Raw genomic sequence first — 9,796 nt, forward strand, 5'->3', positions numbered from 1 at the left:
ATATCCTCCCAATCCTTTTGTTTGTTGTTGTTGTTTAGATAGCTATATATATTTTGTCATATACCTGGTGACCATATATGATTGGAGCTGTTTCTAGACTCTATTTTGTTCTATTGATCTATCTGTCCTTCAGTACCACAGTTTTAATACTGTAGCTTGATAGTAAGCTTTGCTATCTGGTAGTGCAAATGTTTCAACTTTGTTTTTTTGTTTTGTTTTGTTTTAAGATTTATTTATTTGAGAGAGAGAGAATGAGAGAGAGAGCACATGAGAGGGGGCAGGGTCAGAGGGAGAAGCAGACTCCCCGCCAAGCAAGGAGCCCGATGTGGGACTCAATCCCAGGACTCCAGGATCATGACCTGAGCCGAAGGCAGTTGCCCAACCAACTGAGCCACCCAGGCGCCCTGTTTCAACTTTGTTTTTATTCTTCAAGGTTGTTTTTGCCATTCTTGGCCCTTTGCATGTACATTTCAATATGAGAATGTCTTTGTAAGTCTCTATTTTAAAACAATTGAGATTTAGATTGGAGTTACATTACAGATCAGTTTGAGGAAAATTAACATGATTATAATATTGTATTATAAATCCTTTTAATTTATTTTTATCAAGTTTTTAAAAAAAATTTTAATTCCAGTATAGTTAACACACAGTATTATATTAATTTCAGGTGTAACAATATAGTGATTCAAGAACTCTATACATTAAGCAGTGCTCATCATGAGTGTACTCTTTAATCCCCATCATATATTTCAGCCATCACCCCCCCCACAATTCTTGAATATAATTTATTTATTTACTTATTTTTAAATTCAAGTTAGTTAACACATAGTGCAGTATTGGTTTCAGGAGTAGAATTTAGTGGCTCATCCCTTACATATAACACCCAGTGCTCATCCTAACAAGTGTTCTCCTTAATGCCTATCACCCATTTAGCCCATACCCCAACCCACCTCCCCTCCAGCAAGCCTCAGTTTGTTCTCCATATTTAAGAGTCTCTTATGGTTTGTCTCTCTCTCTGTTTTTGTCTTATTTTATTGATTTATTTATTTTATTTTTCCTTCCCTTCCCCTACGTTCATCTGTTTTATTTCTTAAATTCCACCAAATTCCATATATTTGTTTTTCTCTGACTGACTTATTTTGCTTAGCATAGTATTTATTTGTTGCTGTGTATAAATTTATTTTTTAAATTTATTTTTCCTTGGGATGCCTGGCTGGCTCAGTCGGTTAAGTGTCTGCCTTCGGCTCAGGTCATGATCCCAGGGTCCTGGGATTGAGTCCCACGTTGGGCTCCCTGCTCAGCGGGGAGTCTGCTTCTCCCTCTCCCTCTGCCTGCCACTCCCCCTGCTTGTGCTCTCTCTCCCTCTCTCTCTCTCTGGCAAATAAATAAATAAAATCTTTAAAAATAAATAAATAAATAAATTTACTTTTCCTTATTGACTGTGTCCAGTGACCTTAATAGAATTATTCTAATAGTTTATCTGTACATTCGTTTGAATTTTCTGTATGTAAATCATGTTGACAAAAAATAACAGTTTAATTTCTTCCTTTTTCTTTCTTTCTTTTTTTTTTTTTTGAGAAAGCAAACATTTCCACCTTTGGCAGACTGCCAAGATGACGCTTTATTGTAGAATTTATGAAGCCACGCTTTAGTAACTTGCACATTTTATTAAAATGAATCAGAAAGAAAAGCAAAGGATAACAATACAACCCCATATCTCAAAACTTTCTAGATTTTTTAGTGCAAGAAATGCTGTATCACTGAAGCACTTGAGAATCATCATGAAATCATAGCAAAAAATGTCATCAACTCAGAAGGGGTAATAAAAAAAGAGAAACAACCAGAGAGGCACACAGATTTTTTTTTTTAAGGATTTTTATACTATATTGAAAAAAACCACAAAATAAAAAAGGGATCAATCAACATACACCTCGGAAGTCCTTTCAAGGGTCTCTGCCGCACTGCCCAGGCCGCTGACGCCCCTTCCGGCTCTGCTCAGACTGCAGCTCATTTAAGGATCATCAGAGATGACTCGTGCTCTGGTTCTTAAAATCAGACTCGTTCCGCCAAATCCAAGACCCTGAACTTATCCAAATTGTGGAAACAGGCTTCTACCACCGGCCCACTAAAATACCTCCCATTCAGATCAACAATAGCTTTAATTGCTGATTCAACCCTTTCAAATTCTAAAAATATTCCTACTGTTTCATCATCAGGGGCACTAGGAATTTCAAAACATCACACATTGGGCACCTGGGTGGGTGGCTCAGACGGTTAAGCGTCTGCCTTCGGCTCAGGTCATGATCCCAGGGTCTTGGGATCAAGTCCCGCATCGGGCTCCCTGCTCCTTGGGAGCCTGCTTCTCCCTCTGCTTCTCTCTCTCTCTCTCTCTGTCTCTCATGAATAAATAAATATATTAAAAAAAAATCTTTAAAAAAACAAACAAACAAAAACATCACACATTTTCCAATTTCGCCATATTTTTCACACTCATCTGTGGTTTCCACTTCCAAGTCTTCATCTCTCTCTCCTGCACCAACCCTGTCCTTAGGAGGACCACTTTAGTAGGACACTTAAGTATTTCAGTTTACGGATTTGAATCTGACTTCTTGGATGCATCTTTCTCTGTGGCATCACCCATAATGATCTTGCCTCCTTGCTTGCTTGTCTTCTCCACTGACAGTGCTGTGCAGAGCCCGCACTCGTATTTCCCAAGACCGTGGCCTTCCCGGAAGCCATACCTCTGCATGATTTTAGGTGCCAGCCATGTTGTCAAGGAAGGAGTTGCCAGGTCCATTCGGACATCTGGGTCTGTCTTGTTCCTCGTATACTGGGGGAGGAATAGCAGCTTTGGAAGACTGGGAGCGAGGTCTTGAACCTCTTCCTAAGGGAAATCTCAGGGTAACTCTTGGTCTTTCTCTACAAGATAAGTGGGTGGCGCAATGGCAGCTCCACCCATACTTCTTTTCCGCTTCTCTCGCTTGTAATCTTCATCTTCATCAGAATCTGGATCAGGGATGCCTGGGTGGCTCAGTTGGTTAAGCAACAGCCTTCGGCTCAGGTCATGATCCTGGAGTCTCGGGATCGAGTCCGGCATCGGGCTCCCTGCTCAGTGGGAAGTCTGCTTCTCCCTCTGACCCTCCTCCCTCTCATGCTCTCTGTCTCTCATTCTCTCTCTCTCTCAAATAAATAAATAAAATCTTTTAAAAAAAACTTAAAAAAAAAAAGAATCTGGATCTGGTTGCCTAGAAAAACCAATTGCTTCAGGTCTGTCCTTATGCCTCTTTTCTCTCTCCTGTTTCTTTTTGTCTTTCCAGCTCCCGCTGTCTCTGTTGTTCCTCTCTTTGGTGCTTCACTACTTTCTCATAATCATTAGGAAACACGGGATCATATTCATCAGCTAAAGGAATCAAAACTTCTCCTACAGAAAATCCACTGGGAACAGGATCCTTCAGGCCAGCTGCAACATGTGGGTGGGTGGGGGTGTCTATGATCTGCTGGTCACCTGATGAGCCGCTTCACTTTAGGTCGATTACTGGGGCAAATACTGTACTCTGTTTTGTTCTCTGGCTCTTCAATTGATTCTCAAATGTTAAACCAACCTTGCATTCCTAGTACAGTCACTTTATTATGATGTGCTAACTTTTTTTTGTTAACATGTTGGGTTGTTTTGCTAATATGTAATATTTAAATCAATCTCCATGAGGTAGATTGACCTATATTTTTACTTTTTTGGGTAATGTTCTTTCAGATTTTGGTATAAAGGTGAGTTGAGAAGCGTTAACTTTTTTTTCTAACTCCTGGAAGAGCTGGATAGGATTGGTGTTGTATCTTTCTTAAATATTTGGAAGAATTCAGTAGTGAGACTTTAGGTTTTCTTTGTGGGACAGGTTTCAATTTGAGCTCAAGATCTTTAATAGTTCTGTTTCTATAATTACTTCTATATAAAGGTTATATTTCTTCTGTGCCCATTTTGGCAAGTTGTGTTTTTTAAGTAATTTGTCTGCATCATCCAAGTTGTCAAATTTACTAGCATCAAATTATTCATAATATCTTCTTACTATCTTTTTAATGTCTGTAAGACATTAAGGAATCATTCAATAAACATATATGAAGTGAAAGAACAATGCAGAAAGAAGTGGAGCTGCCTGGGATAAAGGAGCACCTGCACTGTCTCCAGGAAATCCCTTGGGTCCTGTGGAACTAAATGTTCTCTAGGCTTCTCACTGCTCCAAAGTTTTATGACTGTGCTGTTCAACCAGCAGTTAGAAATACAGAATTGGAGTCAGGATAAAGATCGAATCTGGAGATATTTAAAAGGCCCTGCATCTTAAGGTGATAATTAAAGTGTTGGAATTGAACAAAATAGCAAAAAGAGAGAAAAGAGCAAAGAGAGAACTTGAATGAATGTGTGCATTGATGAATTTGGAATTCTGAAAAGAATGGTGACAGCAATGGGGACATGACCACGAGAGAAAAGTAGCCAGAAAGCCAGGAAAATGGACAGTTTTGGAAACCTAGAGGAGACTTTCAATAAAAATGGGGCATAAAACATTGTCAAGTGCTATCAGAGAGGTCAAGAGACATGAGAAAGCATGGCTTGACTTGGAGAGGTACTTGGAGACCTTTAAGAGACTAAATTCAATAGTGGTGAGAGTGGAAACAGAATATAGGAAATAAAAAAAGTGAATTGGGTAAGCAACTGGAGACCAAATGTGAATTATATTGTCAAGAAAATAGGCCACAAAGGAAAAGAAGTAAAATAATATAAGCTTGGGATATTTTGTATGGTCAAGGGAAGGATTTTATGTATTTTTGAATAGAAATGGAACAATCAGTATAGGGATAAGGAAAGAAAAATCAATATACAGAAGATAGATAATAGAAATCTGAAGGAGTTTCAAGTAGAAGGGAAACCTGTAGAATGGGACAAAATATTTGCAAATCATATATCTGATAAGGAATTAATATCCAGAACATATAGAGATATTTGCTCATCCACGTTCATTACATCAATATTTACAACAGCAAAGAGGTGATGAATGTCCATTGACAGACGAATGTAGTATATATATATAAAGAAATAAAATGTAGCATATACATAAAATAGAATATTATTAAGCCTGGGGCACCTGGGTGGCTCGGGAGGCTAAGTGTGCAACTCTTGATTTCGGGTCAAGTTGCGATCCCAGGGTCCTGGGATGGAGCCCTGCATCGGACTCTGCACTCAGCAGGAATTCTACTTCAAGATTTCTGTCCCTCTTCCTCTGCCCCTCCCCTCCTCAAACAAATAAATAAATCTTAAAAAAAAAAAGAAGATTATTAAGCCTTTATAAAGAGGGTAATCCTGTCACGTGCTACAATAGAGATGAACCTTGAAATTATGCTAAATGAAATAAGCCAGTCACAAAAAGACCAATACTATATGACTCTACTCATATGAGATATCTAAAGTATTCAAATTCATAGAAACAGAAAGTAGAATGGTTCTTGCCAGGGGCTGGGGGAAAGGAGAAATAGGAAGTTGGTGTTCAATGGGTGTAAAGTTTCTGTTTTGCATAATGAAAAAGTTCTAGAGATCTGTTAAACAACAATGTAAAGATACTTAAAAGTGGTTAAGGTAGTAAATTACAAATGTTTGTGATTGTCCAAATACCCTAAATGGTCTCATTGATTGGTTTTACAAGTAAATGTTATAATACAAATTTATAAAATAAATATTTTAAAAAGATAATTGACTATTTGGTTAAGTGTCTGACTCTTGATTTTCTCAGGTCATGATCTTAGGTGCCTGAGATTGATTGAGCCCTGCAATGGGCTCCGCACTCAGTGCAGAGTCTGCTTAATATTCTCTCTCTCCCTCTCCCCCTGCTCCTCTCCCGACTCGCACTCTCTCTCAAATTATTAAATAAAATCTTTTAAAATAAAGATAATTGGGGCGCCTGGGTGGCTCAGTTGGTTAAGCGACTGCCTTGGGCTCAGGTCATGATCCCGGAGTCCTGGGATCGAGTCCCACATCGGGCTCCCGGCTCAGCGGGGAGCCTGCTTCTCTCTCTGACCCTATCCCCTCTCATGCTGTTTCTCTCTCTCTCAATCTCTCTCTCAAATAAAAAAAAAAATTAAAAAAATAAAATAAAGATAATTGACTATTTAAACAACAATGATAACAATTTTTACAGAGTTTACAACATCTAAAAGTAAAATATATGTCGACAATTATATAATGGCTGAGGGGAAAAATGGAAGTTTCTTAAACTATACATAAAGAGGTATATTATCTCTTGAAGGTAGCGCATGAAAAGTTAAAGACATATACTGTAATCACTAAAGTGACCACTAAAATAGCAAAACAAAGAAATATTGCTAACCTTCATGATAAAAGCACTCAACAGATTAGGAATAGAAGAGAACTTTTCAACCTGATAAATGACATCTATAAAAACCCCAAACTAACATCATACTTAGTGGTGAAAGACTGAATGCTTTCCATCTAAGATCAAGTCAAGACAAGGATATCTGTTCTCACCACTTCTATTAAACATTGTACTGGAGGTTCTAGCCAGAAAATAAAATAAAAGGCATCCAGATTGGAAAAGAAGTAAAAGTATCACTATTTGCAGATGACATGCTCTTGTATATAGAAAATCATAAGGAATTCACTGAAAAAACTATTAAGACTAATGAGTTCAGCAACACTCCAGAATATAAGATCAATATACAAGAAATCAATTATATTTCTAAAAGGACCAATGAGCAAACTGAAAATTAAGTTAAAAAACAATTTTATGTACAAAACTATCAAAAAGAATAAAATACTTTGGAATAAACTTAACAAAAGTGCAAAACTTTTGCTCTGAGAACTACAAAACATTATTGAAAGAAATTAAAGAAGCACTAAATAAATGGAAAGACATCTTATGTTCATGGATCAAAACACTTATTGTTAAGATGATAACACTCTCCACATTGATCTACAGATTCAGTGCAATCTCTTTCAAATTCCAGTAACTTCTTTACAAAAATCAATAAGCTGATCTGAAAATACATATGGAAATGCAAGGAACCCAGAAGAGCCAAAACAGTCTTAAAAAAGAAGAGAGTTGGAGGCCTCACACTTTCTGATTTCAAAACTTACTAGAAAACTGTTAATCAAGACATGTGGTACAGGCATAAGGATAGACATATAGATCAATGGAATAAAATTGAGAATCCAGAAATAAACCCTCACATTTATGGGCCATTGACTTTTGACAGGGGTGTCAACACAATTCAGTGGAGGAAAAAACAGTCTTTTCAACAAATGGTGCTGGGAAAACTGGATATCCACATGCAAAAAAATAAAGTTAGATTCATACATCACACTGTAATGGGATACAAAAATTAACTCAAAATGGTCAAAGACTTAAATGTAAGAGCTAAAACTATAAAATTTTTAGAAGAAAGCATATAGGGGGAAAAAATCTTCATGATATTGGATTTGGCAGTGGTTTCTTGGATGTGACACCAAAAGCAAAAGCATTAAATGGAAAAACAGATAAATGAGACTACATCAAAATTAAAACTTATTGAAATCAAAGGACATTATCAATAAAATGAAAAGGCAGCCCATGGAATAGGAGAAATATTTACAAGTCATACATCTGATAAGACATTAATACTCAAAATATATAAAGAACTCCTACAACTCAACAACAAATAATCCAACAAGCAATATACTTGAATAGACATCTCTTCAAAGAAGATATACAGATATCCTATAAGCATATGAAAAGATGTTCAACATCACAGTCATTGGAGAAATGCAAATCAAAACCACAAAGAGATACCACTTCATACTAACTAGGATAGTTGGCTATTATTATTATTATTATTATTATTATTTTTAAAAAAGGAAAGTAACAAGTGTTGGTAGGGACATAGAGAAACTGAAACCCTTGTACATTGCTGTTGGGAATGTAAAATGGTGTAAACACTTGAAAAAGTTCGATGGTTCCTTTAAAAGTTAAACATGGAATTGCCACATGATCCAGCAATTCCATTTTTAGGTATGTACTCAAAAGAATTGAAAGCAGGAACTCAAATAGGTAACTTGTATGTCAGTGCTCATTGTTGCATTATTGGAAACCTGCAAAGGTAGAAACAACTCAAACATCCATCAACAGATGAATAAGGAAATGTGGTATGTCGACACAATGGAATACTATTCAACTTTAAAAGAATGCAGTTCTTATATATGCTATGACATAGATGAACTTTAAAAACATTATGCTAAGTGAGGTGCCTGGGTGGCTCAGTCTGTTAGGCATCCGCTCTTGGTTTCAGCTCAGGTCATGACCTCATGGGTTGTGGGATGGAGCTCCATGTCTAGCTCCATGCTCAAGGGGGAGTCAGCTTGAAAGATTCTCTCCCTCTGCCCCTCCCCCCCCCTTAAATAAATAATCTTAAAAAAAAATTATGCTAAGTGTAATAAGCCAGACACAAAAGGTAAAATACTGTATGATTCCACTTATATGAGGTACCTAAAGTAGCCAAATTCATAGAGACAGGAACTAGAATAGAGGTTATCAGGGGTTAGGAGAGGGGGAAATTGGGAATTATTATGTAATGGGTACAGAGTTTCTATTTGGGATAATGAAAAAGTTCTAGAAATGGAGAGTGGTAATGGCTGTATGAGTATACTTAATGCTATTGAACTGTATGCTTAAAAATGGTTAAATTTTATGTGTATTTTACCACAATAAAAATAAAGCAGTTAGACCCTCAAATTCCCCACTCTGAGCAGCTAGATGGCTGATAATGAAGGAGAACTAAATCCTTATCTTTCAAAGTAGGAAATCAACATATGATACCTAAGATTGAAAACATAACACATCAAAATAAACATTTTGCTATACGGTCGTAAATACTCAATTACCAGGCCAGAGGTGTGAAAGAGGTTGCTTCGGCGGTGAAATGGAGGCAGATGGGGTTGCCTGTATTTGGTTACAAGTTTGTAGAACCATAACCCTCTGTAAAATAATGCATTTAGCCTTTATAAAATTAACAACACGCCACAATTTGTTAATGACTGCAAAAACAAACAAGAGCAACCTCCTGCTCCAAATCTCTAGATTTCCCCACTTGCTATTCAAATCAAACTTTTCTGAATTTGATTTTCTCATCTGTAAAATTAGTTATTAGATATAGATTGAAATAGATCATGAATACAAAAGTGGTTGAAAACAAGAGTTGTTTAAAAACAGCTTGATCAGGGATGCCTGGTGGCTCAGTCGTTAAGCGCCTGCCTTCGGATCAGATCATGATCCCATAGTTCTGGGATCGAGTCCCTTATCGGGCTCCCTGCTTCTCCCTCTGCCTGCTGCTCCCCCTGCTTACACACACACTCTCTCTCTCTCTCTGACAAATAAATAAATACAAAACCTTGATCCAAAAGTTTGGGATCCTCAGCATTCACTTATTAGATCACGTTGTGTGTAGAAGGGAGTGGGACACGAGGAGCACAACGCTGTGTGGAACTAGCGACCTTACTTACCTTGCACTCACCTGTCTAGTACCTGCTCCCACCTCTACCTGTACCAGGTGGTGATCTATTCTTGGGCCATGTGACCTCGGACAATTTCCGTAGCTTTTCTGAATCTCGGTTTCCCTCCCTGGGAATAGCAAAGCTACTCCTGCGCCGTTGGAGTGAGAAACGACCTTGAGATTGGGCTGTTTGGGCCGGGGGCGGGGGGTAATTTAAGGGGAGAGGGGTGATCGCAGCTCCCTACCTTCAGCTCCATCCCGGGCGCGCGGGACC

The 9,796-nt window shown here is 37.8% G+C and overlaps 1 pseudogene; it reads right to left on the reverse strand.

Moving 5' to 3' along the window:
* Positions 1 to 2,052: 2,052 nt before the first annotated feature.
* LOC110571010 lies at positions 2,053 to 9,779 on the reverse strand (annotated as a pseudogene).
* Positions 9,780 to 9,796: the final 17 nt, after the last annotated feature.

The sequence above is a fragment of the Neomonachus schauinslandi genome, chromosome 11 (assembly GCF_002201575.2).
Source record: "Neomonachus schauinslandi chromosome 11, ASM220157v2, whole genome shotgun sequence".
Classification (NCBI taxonomy): domain Eukaryota; kingdom Metazoa; phylum Chordata; class Mammalia; order Carnivora; family Phocidae; genus Neomonachus; species Neomonachus schauinslandi.